This window comes from Oxyura jamaicensis, chromosome 1 (genome assembly GCF_011077185.1).
Source record: "Oxyura jamaicensis isolate SHBP4307 breed ruddy duck chromosome 1, BPBGC_Ojam_1.0, whole genome shotgun sequence".
NCBI lineage: Eukaryota > Metazoa > Chordata > Aves > Anseriformes > Anatidae > Oxyura > Oxyura jamaicensis.
In genome coordinates, this window is record NC_048893.1 from 102,289,283 (window position 1) to 102,303,443 (window position 14,161).

At 38.1% G+C, this 14,161-nt stretch overlaps 1 long non-coding RNA gene across 1 annotated transcript in view; it reads left to right on the forward strand.

The window, feature by feature from the left end:
* LOC118160596 overlaps positions 1-14,161 on the forward strand; it is a 179,656-nt gene that overhangs the window by 117,828 nt on the left and 47,667 nt on the right. The window lies entirely within an intron of this gene.

The window sequence follows — 14,161 nt, forward strand, 5'->3', positions numbered from 1 at the left end:
TGAAAAAGGAATGCCAAATCTGCACTTTACAATAAATAAATAAATAAATAAAGTATACAGGGTAAAAATATGAGGACAATAATATTTCTTCATCACTCTCAGGTTGGAAATCATTTTCTATCCTAGCCCTGTGAAATACTATTATTTTTGAGAAGTCTCTCCTAAAATTTGTAATGGCAAGAACATTTTGAGTCTGAATAGCATGCCTCTGTGAGAGTCTGAAACCATGCAGTTTCTAGAATCTGGGGGTGAAGTCTCACTATTTGCACTATTTGCAAGCTGCTCTGGGTTGCACAAAGAGCTAGGCAGCAAGCTGAAGACACCTATGCAGCAGTGCAGACCACAAAAAAAAAAAAAAAAAAAAAAGATTTGGTTTGGTTTGTATTATACTTTTCTAACCATGGTGCTTCATTTAAAATCTGTTTTTAACATGTACACACACAAACAGACATATGTTCTTTCATGAAATTACAGCTGATCTTTTTGACATCAAATCCACATCACCAACAAAAACAGTCAGATGTTGGTTCTGTGGTCCCCACGGCAGTGAGGAGTATGTGCATGTAGGGGCACATTTCCTTTTGGAAAATGCATTTCAAAACACGTTTGATTTTGTGTTTGGTATGTGCTTGTATCTAATTTTTCACAAACGTCTTTGTGTTTGTGGTGTGGAGCCTGGCAGAGCAGGGTGGTAGCTTTCCACAGCCGAGCTGCGGATGGGCGTGCGTGCCAGTCCAGCTCAGGGAGCCGCTGGAGTACGGTGCCCTTTGTTTGCTGCTAGGGCTTTCTGGTGGGAAAAGCCCCACATCCATCCCTGGCAGTGTTTGAGAGCACTGTGGTTAGCTCTAAAAAAAAATGCATGATGGGAGGACGGGACCACTGGCCCCATGACTCCCAGTACGATGGGGCCGTTGTGCTGCCCTGTGTTCTGTTGCACGTCTCCTATAAGGGGCTGTTCTCAGGACGTTTTGCTGAGACCTGTAAACTCATGTCGCTCATGACTGCAAGTAGTTTAGAGATTATGGTCTCCAAAGTGAGAGCTTTAGTGCTTTGCTGTGCTAAACTTTTCCCTTGTGTATAATTGCTTGTGGTGGAAGGAGAGGGAGGAGGGGAAGATGATGGTGAAAACTGAAGGCTTGATTGGCGTGAAGTGATTTTGGACTAGCGGGAAGCAGGCGCCTGTGCTCTCCAGCCCCCACATACTTGTAAGTCTGTGTGTGTTGAGAGGGGAAAGAAGCTGATATTGTTCCCTCTAAAATTAATTCCCAGTTAGCCAGTTTACTCCTGGTTTTTAGCTCAGAGCACACTGTAATTGCATTTTTCATTTCAGTAATTATAGAGGATATTAAAGTGGATAGACAGTTGTAGCAATCCAACTCTTTAGACATATCCACTTGTCCAAGATCAAATGGCTACAGCATATTTAGGGTTACAGTCTCCTTCTTTTCCTTCTTGTTCTCTACTGCAGTGGATTTTTTTTCAGTGTTACCATGGCAACGCTATATCTGGCTGCCAGCTCTGTCGTAAGTTATTGAACTGAGACTGGCTTTTGGTTTAGCAGATAATTAGGTTCTGTCTCACAGGTTCATTTTCCTGTGACTGGGACATGAATATGACCTACAGCTGGCCTCAATTTCAGTGTCACAGACAAAACTTTAACCCTTCCTAGTCTTGTCACTACTGTACCGGCTGCTATCGGTGGCTATCGCGCACGTTTTCCCCACAGTGCTCAGCACAGCACACCCTGGTGAGTCCTCGGGGCTCGCTGCCCAGGTTATGCTAATCCTGGGCGAGGCGGAGAGAGATGAACAACGTGTGAGGGGAGAAGAGGGTGGGTATCACCATATGAATATGGGTTGTCTGGTATGTAGATTTGCCGGCAAGGTAAGTTCATCACTTGATTAGTGACCCTTTAAATAATAGAAACGCAGAAGGTGGTGGTGGCATTCTTTGCCTGACCAAGGAATGTGAAATACAAGGGATCTGTTTTAGCACACAGGGCCCATCCTCAGCAAGAGGGCAAAGCTCTGAGGAGCATCCTTGCCACTTGTGTATTAACCTCAGTGTTTTTCCTTTTCTCCTCCAGTGAGAACAGAGGACCCGCGTGCCCTGAGCATGCCATCCCTGGGGCGGGTGGGAGCACAGCACCTCACCAGGCACAGCCTTTAGCTCGCACAGGGGGATCCACCATTTTCCTCAGCACCTCGCTTCTCAGGCCTGCTCTTTTCCCATGTTTGTATCCAGAGTAACGTGGTCTTAATTTTAGGGCATATACCACTCACCTCTCTGTGGAAAAACCTGCACAAAAAGGTAACAATCGAAGGAAAATTCCATGAGATTTCTCTACTAGATATGTCCTTAATATGTACATGGGATAAGGCAAAGTTTTTCCTACCCTGAAAAGAGAAAGGAAGGTTTCTCTCCCCAAACCAGCAGATCCCAGAGGGTTTTTCAGAGAATCATGAGACCATTGGTGTAGGAGTCATGCAGCTATTTCTCTAGGGCTATGGCTTTGCTCTGGCTACCTGGCAGCACACACCACGGTGCTGCTGGGACTCGCCCCATCTGTGTTTCCTATTGACACTTTTCTTTCTGGGGAGTCTCACAATAAAAAAAAAGGCTAGCTGCAGAAATTGATGGACTTCCACTGCTATCCATCACAGGGCTGTCACGCTGGGGCTGTTCTCTGTGCATGCTACAAGCACGTGGATGGAGATCCTGGCAGAGTGGACACTTCTCCTCAGCTTCCCTTCCCCCCGCCCCACCAAATTATTTCTGGCAACGCCTCTTGATCAGGAGGTCAGAGTATTCAGACAGGGGCATCCTTTGTGCCTCTGTAGGATGTATCCTTCTGAGCTAATCTCCCAGTCTGTGTTTGTTGATAAAAAATAGTGCGTTTAAAACCTTCGTATTATACAGGACAAAGCAAATGGCATTTCCTATACCAGAGACAGGGACTCCTTGCCGAAGATAACACCGAAAGCTGCAGATTTAGCATATGTGTATGACTGAAATGATCAAAAAAGACCCTCAAGGTATTTCTTGATTAGCATATTTAGTGTGGATTAGGACTCCTCGCAAAGATAGCGTAGAAGTTTTGCTGAAGGGTTAAACTAGGAGCGGGAGTAGGCCAGAGGGATAGATCCCCCTTGAATTACAGAAGAGAGATGTGAAACTCCACGTGCTAGTTGGCTGATAAATTATCCAACTGCCGGCTGTTAATGAGCATTGCCATGGCTGGGACCCCCAGGCTCAGAGACAGCAAGCTGGCAGGTATGGCACCAGCAGCATGTCACAAAACAGGGTCTATTACTGTTCAAAAAGAGGGAAACTTGCCACCAAGCCACTGTAAGGGAACATTTTCCATTGTAAATCATAGATATATAGTTTTGTGATATATGTAATTATATATAAATAAACCAGAATTTATTTCTTTGTGTCAGCAATTTTTATGATTTTTTTAGGCTTTTTATATATATATATATATATTTATATATTATTATTATTATTTTCTTTTCCAGCTTTTATACTAATAAACAGACTTAGTTTCAGTTTTTGTTTAGTCAGTTTTAGTGTCTGGCCCTCATATCCTGGCATAGTCCTGTAATGTTTCATCTGTGATCACAATTTAAAGCCAAATAAAACACTGTTTTTGTTGGAACCACTAGAGAAATCAAGCAAATATTGCCAGTGGGATTAAGTTTTATAAAATATAGATAAGAAATCTGAATGTTTGGCCTAAAGCAACCTGACATTGTCCTGACAACATTTGCAAATGAGGGCATGCAAACAAGCTCACAAGGAAAAAAAAAAAAAAAAAAAAAAAAAGGAAAATTTCATTGTTGCCCTTTTTGTGATTTCCAGCTGGAACAGGCTGAGTTCTTAAACCAAGAAACTGTAGTGGAGGTAACTCCTCACCACGATATAGATTTTTTGCCACAACTGGCTGCAAATCAGTTTCTTCCAGAGGATGCAGCTCTTGGAAGTCCTCCTCAGTCCTTGAATCCTTCCATAGCTGATGGTCTCCAAAGTGAAAGACAAAGCCTTGCAGGATTCTGCCTACTCTCAGGTACTGTGTCCAGTGACATTGGTGGTTCTGGTTATTCCCAGAGCAACTGCTAAAAATCAAACAACACAAGAAGTACAAGCTAGGAGGAGTCAGTTACAGTATTTCTGCACTGTGGCAATCAGTAAATACCTTATAAGTTTATTTTGAATGTGAGACTTTCGTTGCTGTTTAAAACTTTTTTTTTAATTTTACAGTGTGTACAAAACAAAAAATAAATAGAAAAACAATAAATAAAACAACCAATCACCCAAATTATATTTTGTGTCATTCCTTCAAATGTTTTTTTTTTTTTGTTTTGTTTTGTTTTTGTGATAAAATCTTTCAGCACAATGTGGCTAGAAATGGTGGGACTCTTTCCACCTTCTGAATTTATATACCGTAATGAATTACTGCTCTCTGACAGAACATGATTCTGTATAGTGCCTCTATGGTTGGCTGCTAAACTTACATGTAATCATGTCTTAGTTATGTACCTTGAGTGGGTTGTGAAAATACTTCTTAAAGTATTCTTCATCCTTTTGATTTCTTATCAGTTTTTATCTTTACTTTGAATAGTACTTTGTACTTTGGATAGTACTTCTAGAGGAGCAAAACTAAAAGTCACTTAACTTTAATATTTCATTGTGAGAAAATTAAAAGTGCTTCAGATACTTGGATCAATACCTCATATCCATAATAGACTAGCAGTAGTGCAAAATATGGTGGGTTACCATAAACACACAAAGGGTTGTTTTTATTTTTAAACTATCTTTTTTTTTTTTTTTTTTTTTTTTTTCTGCTTAGTTTATCAGGAAAATGGAGTAAAATAATATCACAGAATTAAAGAAAACTCTCCTAAAGCTAATGGTCAAGCATGATGTAATTGATAAATTGATATGAACAAAGAAGAAAATATTGCTCGAGTATCTGGTAGGATTAAATCACAAACATATGCCAAGAATGAAAATTGGAAAGTGATCTTAGTATAAACTTTGTAAGAAAAGATTATGTAACTTTAAAAAACAGCTATGATTACAATGTTTTCAAAAGAAAAATGTTCATTTTTTCCAAAATCAAAATCTTGTTTCCATTCAATAGTTGATAATGCTGTGCCTAAAGGGGGCCTACAAGAAAACAGGAGTGGGACTCTTTGTCGAGGATTATCGTAATAGGACAAGGGGTAATGACTTTAAACTAAAAGAGGGGAGAATTGTATTAGATATGAGGAAGAAAGATATGAGTGTGGTGAGGCACTGGACCAGGTTGCCCAGAGAAGCTGTGGATGCCCCATCCCTGGCGGAATTCAAGGCCAGGTTAGATGGGGTTTTGAGCAAAGGTAGGAAGTGTCCCTGCCCATGGCTGGAGGGCTGGAATTGGATGGTCTTTAAGGTCCCTTCCAACCCAAAGCATTCTATGATTCTATTAATATACTACAGTAGAATCCATTTAGATGGCGCATAAGCAAACCCAACTGTAGCCCATCTATAAAATGATGGATAGCATTTTTAAAGTTTTATTTTTGAAGATTTTCTAAAACCTCTTTTATATATATATATATATAAAACCTGCCTAAATGAGATTTTGTTTCTGCTCTGCAGAATGAAATTATTTTTTCATTGTAAAGAAACTAATAATAACATTTTAAGCATTTGTTCCTAACCTAAACAGAGCTTAAACCCAGAGAGGCACTGGTACTCTAGTGGGGCACTCTCAAGCCCAGGAAGACAGTGGCCGCTCCCAGGGATGGACCCCAGCAGCAGAAGGGGAAATGAATGCTTCCCATCAGCTATATCTCACACACTGAGTTCAGGCCAGTTGAGGTAGAGGAACACTCAGCTTTGCAGTACCTTCTTAGACAGTACAAATGATTTTGCATCTCCTGAATGCTTTGGGTTTGGACAAATGGCACCATGGAATTCTTCTGGGTCAGATACAGTGGCTTGAACACAATTTTCTCGGTTGCTGTAACAGAGCATTGACAGTCACACCAGGGCAGCACTTCCCCAGAGCAAGGAGGTTCTTTTTAATCTTTAAAATGTACACTTTATTTTTAAAAGCGTGATGGTGGAGCTCACTTATTTATTAAACAGTGAATTACAGTCTGTATGGTTGCCACCTTAATCACTCATATCTAATCATTCTTACTGTCTCCATGGGTGTGACCTTTTCTAAAATAATTTCCATGCAGTAATAGCAATAACATACTTTAGGCAGTGCGTTTCTGGGAATGACTGCACTTCTCAGGTGACTGAAGTCACTCAGTCTTCGTCCTCATGCTTCACAACAAATCTGAGGCATGAAATTATTCCCTTCCAATATGATGCCTTCTCCCAATCTTATTGCTTAAATGATTTTTAAGGATTAGTGTGTTAAAAGCATTGTGAGAAATTCAGAAAATAAAATAATTAAAAAAAAGAAGAGAGAGAGAGAGGATAATATTTTGCATTAAAGTTATCGACCTGTTCCACATGTCAGTGATTTTATTCCAGTCATGAGAGTCTTGATCTAATATGCATCCATGGTATGTGCTAGTGAAAATATGGAGGGCATAGTATCTTTCTAAACAGTGTACTATAAACAAAAATTGTGTCATTTATAGTAGAAACTACCAGAATTGATGAGTTTATATATTTACCAAATGCATTTCTCTGTCCATTGGTGGGTATTACCAGCTGTCTCCTGTATGCAGGTACCATTCTTTGTTCCCAGTATTTTATGCATTCAGCTGTGATTTCTCTCTAAATCGTTTCAGCATATCTTGATTGATTTGTGGACAGAAAGAAATTCTCATGGGACAAATATATCATTACCATTTTAAATTGCATTTTATTTTTTTTTTTTTCCAGAAAATGTTGTTGTTTATTTTCCATTAACATTTGAGAATAAAAGGCTGGAGTTTTAACATTTGTTGCAATGCTGATAAGCTACAATAGCCCCCTTGTTTTGTTTTGTCTTGTTTTTCCGGATAAGCAGCTATTTGCAATATGAGGATACTGCATTTGTTTCATGTCCTCATACAAAACAATGTGTACACAGTCACAGAAGCATAGCTTCTGTGCATTTATTTTGATGCAGGCAAAGAGTATAAAAGGCCAGCATGCATTTTAGCTAGAGAAGTAACCCTTCTTTTGGAGTCTGATCCAAAGTTCTCTAAAGCTAATGTTGGAAAAATATGCAGTTTAGTAAGTCATCTCTTAGTAAAGTCCTTATGTACAAAACCCTGGTAAGCACAGCTCTCAAGCGTCAAGTTATATACATATGTGCACGCTCTGACAAGTCAAAATTTTAGCTGTTTCCATTTTTCCCTCAGTCACAAACTTCACAAATTGCAAGCAAATGCTAGCGTTATTATTAGTAGTAGTAATAATAAAAATAATAGTAAAGACCTCTGGTATCAAGTCTGTATCACCAATGCAACTGTTTTTCAATTTGAAATCATGTATATATTTAATCAAATATTTATCAGTAGTACCTTACAGCATCACATGCAGCAAAAAAAAATATTTTATGCTCTTATATAATCCATCATTCATATACACATAGTAAAACCTATGCTATAGGTTTATAGATATATATGTATATATGTATATAGTGTCTGTTGAAAAAGTATTTTTCCTAAAAATATCTTTTTCCTCTGTATTTATTCTCTTCACTCTCCTGCTGTACCCAGTCTCAAAACACTTTTATATTCCAGATATAGTGGCAAAAATAAGGTGAGAAAACATGATTGCTTTTCCATGCCACTAAGTAACTGCCTTCATTAAAATTAAGACACATCTCTCTTTCTACCTTCCCTTGCTTGATGAGATGTATATCTCTATACCTTGTACTTTATGTTGTATATCTAAGACATGATCACTGAACTGTTTATGACATTTTTCTCCACAATAGAGATGAAAAATATAATTAAATATCCCCAACATAGCAGACTGGTGTCTCTTTCTTTTCAAAGGTGAGAGAGAGCATCCCAGAAAAGGCAAGCTAACACGTTATACGTGCAGTAACTCTGATACGTATGCTGCACTTTATGCAGATAGCATGATAATGATGACTTCTAGAATGAAGTCTTCAATTAAGGACAAGAGACCTGGCAAAGTTCTCTTTGAAATTTGGGCTCTAAGAGCTTGCTTGAGATTCTGACACTGAAAAGTTCATGATGGTTTGTTTGAGACAACTGCTGGTGTCAGTTCTATCTCCACTGAGCAATTACATTAGCTTTTACCAATACTGAAGGGACTGGGAAATAAATAGCATTCAAGGGAACACCTTCTCAAGAAGCAGAAAAGAGTGGTAAGGCTGGGCCAGGAAGGACCACTGTGGTATTTGCAATGTTTAATTTTGGACAAATAGGTAAGTCATATATGTAGGAATCTGAGGTAGCCTGTTTGTGAATAGCAGCCTCACTGAGTTTCAAGGAAGTTGTACTGTTATATCTTTTCAGAAACTGAGACCTCCTGTCTTCATCCTTTTTAACTCACTGGTTTTGGAAAGTAATGCCTCCTGCTGATGGTTCAGGAAGGTAACAGAGTTGTTACCAGAAAATATTCTCTGTATGATGTGCTCAGCCTGAATTATGAGGAATAGATAGTAATGGTAAACTTCACAAGCTTTATGGTTGCACTCTGCAATGGTTTGGATAGCCTGGAAAAACTTTCATCATCTATTTCCAAGCTGAATGGAAATTCTGAATACTATAGAGGTGAATTCTTCGCCTCTTACTACTCTGAATAGCTCTAGTATTTAACGTGCTGTGGGCTGCAGTGTTATGAAATGAATGCAATCACAGATAGCTGACTGGTTAGTTTCTGTACTCACCTGGGAGGGGTTTGGGACAGACAGACATGTGTTTCGCATCTGTTGGTTTCTGGAATTTTGATGCAGTGGTCTTTGGCTTGTTCTTTGCCCATTCATATTGTACCTATTTAAACTCCAGATGTGAACAAGAAAAATTAATTCCTTCCTATCCCATCTTTTAATACTGTCAAACGAATATGAATCTCAACTCTGGAATATATTGCACATTTTTTATTTTGTTTAATGATTATTAATATTTACATATTTACATAACTGTGAATGTATACATATTTTTGTTTTGGGCTTTTCACAGTATATTACATCTCCTGGGATGTGAATTTTCTGCATATAACTTCATAATTAATAACTGTTGTTATTTATATTTTCTTTCTGGACATTTTTGTATAATATGCTATCCCTTTTCTTATTCATAACTAGAAAGTATCAGCATAATTTTATTTGGAACAGCTGATATTTTGATGGAAAAAAAAAAAAAAAAAAAGCTTAGATTTTTTAAATTATTCTTGGTTTGTTTTTCTTTTCATTGTAATACCAGATATCACCTTTGATTAATAACAATCATATATAGGCTTTGTTCCTCTTATCTGGGTGTCAGCAGTAATTGGAATCTATATCCATATCCTACCTTGCAATCATGCTGCAAAAGGCCAATAAATTCCCGCTGAGTGTGTTACTTGTTAAATTTAGTGCATTACATTCAGGGTAATGAATAAAAGCAGTGGGCCGTTACTGTCTGGTTGGCAGAGGAGGAGTAGGAACAGCCAGACTCCCCTGAGGCCCCGAGCAGGCTTTAAACTGTGACAGGCAGAATCAAGGGACTCCCTAAGCATCACAGTTCAGTTTGTCTCCCTTAATTTCCTCTTCTACCAAGATTTTAGAGGAAATGGAGGGAGGTGAGGTAATCTTCTGCAGGACTACAAAATACACTCTGCTTGTATACCAGTACTCCCTAGTGCAATTTCTCTTCTAGGCAAGTGTGTTTAAAAGTAATATACCTGTGTTAAGCATTCAGCTGATGACAGGTTTGACTTTGTTTTACATGTACATGTATCTTATATAGATTTATATATAGTTTAATGTAGGTAAATATATACATGTAAACTATGCACATAAAAGTAGGATTATAACCAATGCATATTAACCCTCTGCTGGATTGCTGAAAAAATAAATAAATAAATAAATAAATAATGAAAACTCCCAGACTTCTCTTTTGGGTGTTTTGTCTTATACAGAAAGAGCTGTACTTCCCTATTTATGGCAAGAAATTTTCTGTACTTCAGACCTGAATGTGGACCCGGTAATTTTCTGAATTTTGGTTCTTTCTGGCTTGCAAAGTTACAGTGCAAGCATACACAGAGCCACATTGATGAAACTAGTAAGGAGGTTTTATTCTCCTTCTTTATCCTCCTTTTGCATTTTTCTGTTCCTCTGGACTTCTGAAGACTCTCAAGAGAGCATATTATTGCACTCTTCTGTCTTGAGAGACGGTTTTGAGCCCTTCCCATGCCTATGCAGTCACTGAAGTCAGGAGCAGAGAGAACCTTTTTTACCCATGTGTGGCAGTGCAAGAGAGAAGTGGCATCCCTCCTACAGTTGCAAAGATGCTTTGGAGGGTTTCCCTAACCTCCCAGGACAGTTATGCATTCCTTTGGGAGACCTTGAAATGGATTCTAAGATGATCACTCTCAGCCCTTGGTATTTTATAGACCTTGTAATGGACAAAGTTGGGTCTTTGAAATTATGGTTTGAAGCAGGATTTGGACCTTTACTGAAGCTGCTGCAGTCTGTCTAGATACACCTGTCAGGGCCAGGTGTAGATTTTCTCAGCAAATCTCCTGAACTGGAAATAACTAATAACAAATGAATTAGATAAGTAAGTATCATGTAGATCCCAAGATCACCTTTATTTTCTAGTGAACTAAAATCCAACAAACAAAAGAATATTATGGGAGAGATTGCATCTCTGTTACTTTCAGAGGCAAAGATTTTACTTATTTCAGGGTGTTATCCCTGTGGAGTTGCTCTGTTGAGTACTTCTGAAGTATCACAGGTTTTGACAGTAAAGGAAATGTCTTCCTCTTTTTCAAGGGCAGGTTTTCAAAATTACAAATCTATCGTGGGCTTTCTGGAATAAAACAACCACAAAACTTATGTCTTCAAATCATCCATTAAAACGATGCTTTGCCTTATAGTGCTGGAAGTTTTAACGTACTTACATTTTTATCAGTAAAGCTATTTATATGACTGCAGTTCTGCTTCTGGACGTCTTGACAGTGTTGAGCAGGTAGAAAACTTGTAGGACTTGGCTAACTTTACAGACTACAAAGTGTGTTTACCTCTATCTATATCCTTTGCAAACCCTGTTTTGAAACACACATCACACCTACATAAAAGAGACTTCTATAAAGCAGTCAGAAGATGTGGTGTTCAAAAAACATTAGGCTCACAGTGTCCATGGGTAATGCCCTGACAGTCCTGGACAATTGCTCAGGAAAAACATGGGTCTTTGGGCAACATGGCAGGAAACTCCAAGCAAAACTGCAGCCATTGAGGAAGCATGGGCAAATGGTACCTGCTTATATTTCACCTCTTACTGGAGTTTAATTTTTGTAGTTTAATTGTTGTTGATTAGTTTTCATAGTTTTACTAATACTGTAGTTTAAAATTTGCTGAAATAAATTGCTTCACAGTGAGGAAATTTTTAATAAATAAGAAATCTGATGGCATAAGATAAACCATGCAGGCCTTCAGTCTCCATATTTGCACGTGGAATGTATTAGTGTGTTTCTTTCTTTCAGGGTTTCAAAGAGTCTAGGTTTAAATCTTCTCTCTTTCTCTCTCTCTCTCTCTCTCTTTATATATATATATATATATATATATATATATAATGGCTGATAAGGAATAGCTGTTCTCTGGGATTGGACTGTATATTCAACTTGGGTACTACCTGCATTTGGCAGTTCAAAACCACAAAATGCCTTTGTCACCAGAGGGGAGAACAAGATCCTCGTAGTACAAGGCACTGAATCAGCTCAGGTTGATGAAGCTTAATGTAAACCTTTCTCAATATGAGAAGCAGTAATTTATTTTAGAAAATTGTAATGTTTTGTTATGGATGACCTCATACAAAATGAAATACTTGGTGTAATTTGATGTTTTAAATAAGAACATGGCTCATACTGCTTCTAGGAAAACCGCTTTCCTGAAATTGCCCTGTTTATTATCCTACCCTTACAACATATCCTGGTTCTGTCTGGCTATCACATTAAAACTTAAAATGACAAATCAACATTTCTAAAACATAAACACACATGCACATGCATATGGAGCATACACACAAGGAGAGTTTTTAAGTTCAATTCTTTAGGAGGATTGTTCTGGCTTCTGATGTGGTCCTGGGGGAAGCCTCCTAAGTAGTTTACATTTCATTAGGGAATTCAAACAGATCTTTGATTCTCTCCTTGTTGAACGGGAAAACACTGTAGATCAGTCCAGGTCCTCTAAAGAAATCCTTTTGAACAGTCATGAAAAAGAGGTTAGGAATATATGCTAAATTCTGAGTAACTCCAAATGTCTGAGAACTCCAGACCCTGATCTCAAGTCAGGCAGTGGTTTTGCTCTGTGCCAAGCATTGACATTTGTTGTTGATGGATTTTTATTTCACCTTCTCATGTTCAGCATTCCTTTGAGCTGGAACATTTAGTTTAAGTCTGTCTGGGTGCCATGGATAGAATCATCTTTAATCTTCTTACCATCAGAAATTCTGCAGGAGCAGATCCAGGTGCAATGGTTGTTGACTGTCTAGAAGTGTTTTATATCAAGCCGTTAATTTTTGCAGAACTCTTGTGGGTTTTGTTTTTCTTTTAATCTGTATATTTTATGCACTTCTCATCTCTACCTTGTTTTCTATTTCTCCGGGGGCAAAATAAACTATGACAACACAGTTAAACGTAAAGTTCTATGTAAATACTTTGATTGTTTTAAAGGCCCATTACCTGACATGAGGACTTCATGTTTCTCAAGCATTTACTTTGCTTTCTGGACCATGTGTGTCAGTGAGGTCCATATAAGTAGAGCCAAACCAATATATCTGGAGAAGTAATCAGCCATAGTACTGTATTTGTGTCCTTTCCAAAAAAACAACTCTGTTGCTTCTACTGCCAAGATCTGGCAGGTAGCTTTGAGGAGATTAATAGCCGTGGTGATTGTTGTTATTGGTACCTTTTTTTTGCTTTCCTACTCCTAATCTGTTACATTCCAAATGCTTATTACTCAATAGCCTGAATTTACTTAAAAAAAGAAGACTAGCATATGGGATACTTTGGTCTGACCATGTGCTTGTTTATAACTTTATGTTCTTCAGGTACTGGGGGAACAATCCTCTAATGTACTCAAGGGATCAAAATCAGCCATCCTTTCAGAGGCAGGCTATCAGTCATATGAAGGTCATTTCAGTCCTGCCAATATGGTAATGTACTTGCTGGAAGTTGACTCACTTGCCACTGATGAAGGTGGAGCTGAAGTTACTGGCAAGTCTTGTGTTAGTTCTTCATCTCTAACTTGCTTTGATCAAATAACATTGCTGCCAGGATGACATCAGACACTTATCATTACCTTTTCTTCCTAATTTGGCTACCAACTAGAGTTGGCTACCAACTCTGCTCTAAATACTCTCTCTAGAATATTTTCTCCTTTGAAAAGTTTTGTATGATAGGGTCATAGTGTGGGAAAAAAATAGATGAAGTCTTATTATATCAACTGTAAATGAAAAAATATCCCGTGATTTGTATTCTTTTTGTTGTTGTTGTTGTTGTTGTTGTCGTTGTCATTTGTTGTTGTTGTTAAAAACTAAAATGAAAAAATATGCACTGACCCAGTAAATAGGCCTGTGCAAGTAGTGGGAATTCTTCTTCTGTTTCAGCATACTTCTTTGCATAGTTTCTTGATGCGGTAGAAAAAGTCTTTGGTCTTCTGAAAGTTTTTATGTAAGCATAGTTCCTAGGCCACATGAAGATGCATCTGTGGCTACTGACTGAATAGTTTAGAGAATAGTGTACCAAAACAGGTGGAGATATACTGTCTGTGTTATTTTAAATTAACATATTTTTGGGATGTTTTTCCACCAAGCTTTACATATTAAAGGCAGTTTTCAGAACTTCATTTAATAATTCCCCAAATCTTAAAATCTTATCCAAGAATCTTCTAACATCCATCTCTTTAAAGTCATACAAAACTAGTAATGTCTTCTTCCTCTTCTTCTTCTTCTTCTTCTTCTTCTTCTTCTTCTTCTTCTTCTTC